Source organism: Rutidosis leptorrhynchoides, chromosome 4, assembly GCF_046630445.1.
Source record: "Rutidosis leptorrhynchoides isolate AG116_Rl617_1_P2 chromosome 4, CSIRO_AGI_Rlap_v1, whole genome shotgun sequence".
Taxonomy (NCBI): Eukaryota; Viridiplantae; Streptophyta; class Magnoliopsida; order Asterales; family Asteraceae; genus Rutidosis; species Rutidosis leptorrhynchoides.
In genome coordinates, this window is record NC_092336.1 from 505,095,546 (window position 1) to 505,101,781 (window position 6,236).

Genomic DNA, 6,236 nt, shown 5'->3' on the forward strand with positions numbered 1-6,236 from the left:
AATCTTGAACGAATGCTTATTAGATGCGAACAATCAAATCTAGTACTTAATTGGGAGAAATGCCATTTCATGGTTAAAGAGGGCATCGTTCTTGGACATAAAATTTCAAAAGAAGGAATTGAAGTGGATAGAGCTAAAGTAGATGTAATTGCTAAACTTCCACATCTCACCAATGTTAGAGGAGTTAGGAGTTTTCTAGGGCATGCCGGTTTTTACCGACGTTTCATAAAAGATTTTTCTAAAATTGCCACTCCTATGAATAAACTCCTAGAAAAGGATGCTCCATTCATTTTTTCAGATGAGTGTATCAAATCTTTTAATATTATTAAAGAGAAACTCACTAATGCGCCGATCATGATAACACCAAATTGGAATCTACCATATGAACTAATGTGCGATGCAAGTGATTTTGCAATGGGAGCCGTTTTAGGACAAAGGATTGAAAAACGATTTCAACCTATATATTATGCTAGTAAGATGTTACAAGGGCACAAACGAACTATACAACTACTGAAAAAGAACTCCTTGCTATTATCTTTGCTTTTGACAAATTTCGATCATATCTCGTTCTAGCAAAAACGGTGGTCTATACCGACCATTCTGCTCTTAGATACCTATTTTCAAAACAAGATGCTAAACCAAGATTAATCCGTTGGATCTTACTCTTACAAGAGTTTGATATTGAAATCCGAGATAAAAGAGGAGCAGAAAATCTCGCCGCTGATCATCTTTCTCGTCTTGAAAATCCTGAATTAGAAGTTTTAAATGAATCGGCCATACAAGACAACTTTTCTGATGAATATCTATTGAAGATAGATTATAATGAAATTCTATGGTTTGCAGACTATGCAAACTACTTAGTTTGTGGATTCCTTGAAAAAGGATTATCATACCAAAAACGAAAGAAATTCTTCAGTGATATAAAACACTATTTTTGGAAAGATCCACATCTGTTTAAAAGTTGTCCAGATGGAATAATACGCCGATGTGTATTTGGAGATGAAGCTAGTAAAATTTTAAACCATTGTCACACAGGACCAACAGGAGGGCATTATGGGCCTCAACTAACAGCAAGAAAAGTTTATGATGCTGGATTCTATTGGCCTACAATTTACAAAGACGCACACCTTCTTTGCAAATCCTGTGATGCTTGTCAAAGGGCCGGAAAAATAAGTCAACGTGATGAAATGCCACAAAATGTCATCCAAGTATGTGAAGTATTTGACATTTGGGGTATTGACTTTATCGGTCCATTTCCAAAATCTCATAATAATCTATATATACTCGTAGCCATTGATTATGTATCTAAATGGGCGGAAGCACAAGCTCTCCCAACTAACGATGCACGAGTTGTAGTCAACTTTTTAAAACGTCTTTTTGCAAGGTTTGGAACACCGAAAGCTTTAATAAGTGATCGGGGTACTCATTTCTGTAATAATCAACTTGAGAAAGTTCTTAAAAGATATGGAGTAACTCATAAAATCTCCACTGCATATCATCCACAAACAAGTGGATAAGTTGAAAATACCAACCGAGCTTTAAAACGTATTCTAGAGAAAACCGTAGGATCAAATCCGAAGGAATGGTCCATTAAATTGGAGGATGCACTCTGGGCTTTTAGAACAGCCTACAAAACTTCAATTGGAACCACACCTTTTAGACTTGTTTATGGAAAAGCATGTCATCTTCCAGTAGAAATTGAACACAAAGCATTTTGGGCTTTGAAGACATGTAATCTTGATTTACATGAAGCCGGACGTCTACGATTAAGTCAACTAAACGAATTAGAAGAATTAAGACATGAAGCATACGAAAATTCGTTAATCTATAAAGAAAGAACGAAGAAATGGCATGATAAAAGAATCAGAAGTTCAAAAGAATTTAAAGAAGGAGACAGAGTTCTTCTTTTCAATTCACGATTCAAGCTATTTCCTGAAAAATTGAAATCAAGATGGTCTGGACCATTCATAGTCAAAAGAGTTTTCCCATACGGAACGATAGAATTAATAAATTCAAATGGGATTGAATTTAAAGTTAATGATCACAGAGTTAAACATTACATACATGGTCTGATGGAAGAAGACAATGAAGTTAATCACAATTTTGATACCACAGCTAACTAAGTATAGGGGGTTTATGTATTTCTGTTAGAGTTAGATTGTCTGTTTTCGTGTAGTTCTCGAAAATGGAACCCGAACGGTCTTTCCCTAGCAGACCCTAAAGAACTAGTCTTCTCCCCCCATTCTGAATTTTTATTTTTTTAGGAAATGAAGACTGCATGTGAACTAAACCATGGTCTAATGCTACACGCTTTGATCACTAAACGTAATAATGACACACTTCCGAGTGAAATAGTATCAGTAATCAGAGAAAGATTGGACGGAGTTAGAAAAGAATCCAGATGCGAAGATAATAAGTTACAATTTGGTAAAGGAAAATCAAAATCCGCAGCGAAAAGAAGAGCACGACACCTAGAAAGATGTCACAAATGCGGAAAATGGTCACATGGAGGTAAATGTTCAAATAATCAAACCTATTCAAACACCGAATTTGTTACTTTATGCAGAGACGGACCGTTCATATGTTTAGAAGAAAAAACACTGAATGCTCGAGGTTACGCCTATGTACCCATGGAAAACCAATTAAACAGACTATCTTATGAATGGGATAGATCATATAACTAAGAAATCTATTTCACAGGTATGTTTGTACAGTTTTTATTTTTTTTATTTTTATTTTTAACCTTTTGATAATAAACGCTAATTTGTTCGCTATAAAGTATTAAATTGGTATTGAATAAAATTAGGTTTGGCGACCGAAATTATTGATATCATTCAAAAATTTATTACATCACTGCGAAATTTAACGTTTATTCTTAAGGTATAAATATCTTTAATCAATCAACCCAAAATATTTCAAAAATTTGTCATGAGTTAAATTAGGTCTTGGAACCGAAATTACTTTACCGAAAAGAGGGGCGCATATTTTTGATAATATTTGATTGATTAAAGTGGGATAAAAAGCCAAAAAGATTTTTAATTTTATTTTTACCATGTTTTTAAAATTAATATATAAATCTTAAATTAATATTGTAAACTTTGTAAAATCAATATATTTAAAATTATAAATATTTGAAAAATTAATATAAGTTTGGTGTGAATTTATAATATGAATTTTTAAATTAAGTTTGGTGTGAATTTTTAATTTTTAAAATATGAATTTTTAATTTTATGCATTTCAAATTTTAAGTTGGGTGTGAATTTTTAATATTAATTTTGAATTTTATATTTAAGTTGTGTGAATTTAAAAACAAAAATTTACTTTATCTCATTAAGTTAAAAATATGATTTTTAAAATTCGTCGTAAGTTGAAGAATAGGTCGTTGAACCGAAATTGCTTTACCCGAGGGAGGGACGAGAACTTTTATTATCATTATTTTTAATCTTATTGAATTAAAGTATGCCAAAAACATTAAAAAACTAAAAAAAAAATCTAAGCTTTTAAAACAATCGCTTGAAAAAGATAAATTTTAAAATTTTGTCGAAGGACGGACTAGGACATCGATCGGAAACAACCTCGTCCTAAAACAAAGGAAAACAAAATTTTAAATTTATTTTATATTTGTTTTACAAGTTAAGGTTTGTTTAAAAAAAATAAAAAATACAAACTCCGCGACTCACGGAGTTTGAAAGGGAAAAAACCGCGACTCGCGGAGTTCCAAAAATACCGAAAAAAAATAAAAGGGGCAGAACTGATCAGTCCACAACCCACACCCACGAAAACACTGCGATAAAACCCGCAAAAACCCGAAAAAACACCCCCAAATTCACAATTTTTGACCGTTAATCATCAAATCTTTTACTAAAATCATGTTGACAAGGATGCTATCAAGGAATTACTCAAGAAAAACGATAAATTTCTACACCTAAACACCATTTAATCCGAAAATTAGTGTTCTTGAGCAATTTTTTCCCCAATTTGATTTTAATGCTTTTTAGTGTAATTATGCTTAAATTGTTTATGTATTATGCTTGTATAACCTAGATTGATGCTATTTAACATGATTAGAAGCCTTAAACTTCAAATTTTGAGTAATCTAGGGTTTGTGTTCTTGAGCAAATTTGGGGCTTTTGGATATAAACCGGTTATGGCCGATTTTTGTCATGAATTGTTGCTAAATTAAGTAGTGTAACATGTTTAGGTAGTTAAATGATCTAAACTTTGAGCCTAAACATGATTTTGAGAATTAAAGTGGACTTTTTCAAGTCTAAAAATTCATGAACTTGATTTTTAAGAGATAATGCCATTTGAAACTTGTTTAATTGCTAGTGATGATTATTTTGACATGTTATTTGAGTTGAATGCTTATGAACTTGGCGAACATTTTCGTATATGCTTATTTGAAAAAGTGTAGATTTGATGAAAATATGAAAATGAGCTTAAGTTTGATATAAATTGATCATGTCATTGTAATTATTTTGATTGATGATTTTGCTGACACTAATGCATATTTGGATGCACAAAAATTGTGTTTGATGTGTTTTGCAGACTGAAAGGGGTGAATCTTCATCCCAAGCTCGCAATGCTCCTGCTGAAAATGCGAAACAACAGGAGGTGGATAACTACTACAAACAAGATATACCTCATCCAGTCATGACATTTTCTGATATGCACTTGGAAGATTTGCACCCGAACCTGAGATTTGACAGACTTTGGATAGATTATCCAAAATACCAAAGGGGTTTGCATACTCTTCATTCTAAAGTTGTTGAGGTACCTAGGGTCATAGAATGGGGACCATTAGAAGCTGTAGAATTGGCCGGGCCAATTAGGAAATTACTTGCACAGAGGTATGGTAATTCTACTTTTAACGACTGGGTACGTTTATTCACCATGCGTAGACCTGTATATAAAGTATGGTGTGAAGAATTGTTGTGTAGTATAGAATTAAATGATCGGATAGCTAGTTTAACCGATCGATCTTTTATTAGATTTTTGTTAGGAGGTTCGATGCGCCACATGTCTTTACTAGACATGGCTCAGGCTTTACGTATATATACGCCTGAGGAGTTAGCATCTGCCGATTATAGAGGGTTGATACTAAATGGTAGAAAGATAGATGAAAATTTTGATACACATGGTGTATGGAGTCAAATGACAAGCCATCACCGATTCAAAGGGGGAAATTACTCTTATTTGGATATAGATAGAGCTGAATTAAGAGTAATTCATAGGTTTTTAGCTAATTCGATTACACAAAGAGGTAAGAACAAGGAAAAGGTAAATGAACAGGATTTGTTTTACCATATGTGTATTCGAGACCCACAAAGCGCTGTAAGTATACTTTATTGTGTGGGTTATTATTTATCAGCTATGGTTAGGGGGATGAGACTGCATAGCATAATAGGAGGTGGTATATTTATTACTTTGATTGCTGAATATCTCGGTGTGGATATAAGTCGGGGGGGATTATTAGTCGAAGAACCAAAACCCCGCGATACAATAGGTTTAAATGTATACCATGGTGCGAAGGTTTTGAAGAGGCGAAATAACGCCGCAGTACAATACCATGGTATACATCCACAGGTTGAGAGAAACCAACAGCAAGGTAATGTAGGAGGGGGAAATGAAATGCAAGAAATGCAAAGGTTTATAGCTTCACAGGAGTACGAAAATGCTAGAAATAGAGCATTTGAAGATTGGCAAGTTCATCAAAACTAAATCATAGCTTATTGCCAACATATAGGTAGAAACTATATTCCTACTCCATCGCCCATATTTCCTCCCTGGTCTATAGAGATTCAACCACTGTATCCTACGTATAACCCAGCCGAAGCATTTTATAGCACCTATGGTTATGCATGGAACCCCTACTGGTATCAGTATCATCCCTAGTCTACTTAGTTTTTTTTTTTGTTTTTTTATTTGTAATGTTGATACATTTAATACTTATGTTGGATTTGTAATAGTTTTATTATTTTCTAAATTTTATTATTAGATTTTAATAATTTTTGAATGTGGGGTAATATACCAAACTTCAAAAATATGTATATATGTTTGCAGTTTATCTTATGTACACAACAGGGTAAAACAACGCATTTTCAAAGACTGGCATTAAGTTCAGCAAAAGCAACTAATTTTGACGACAAGATGCAAAATATATGTGAAATAACAACAAGACGGAATGAACAAATGATGTGCACCATTTATCATTCAGCAAATAAACGCCAATATAT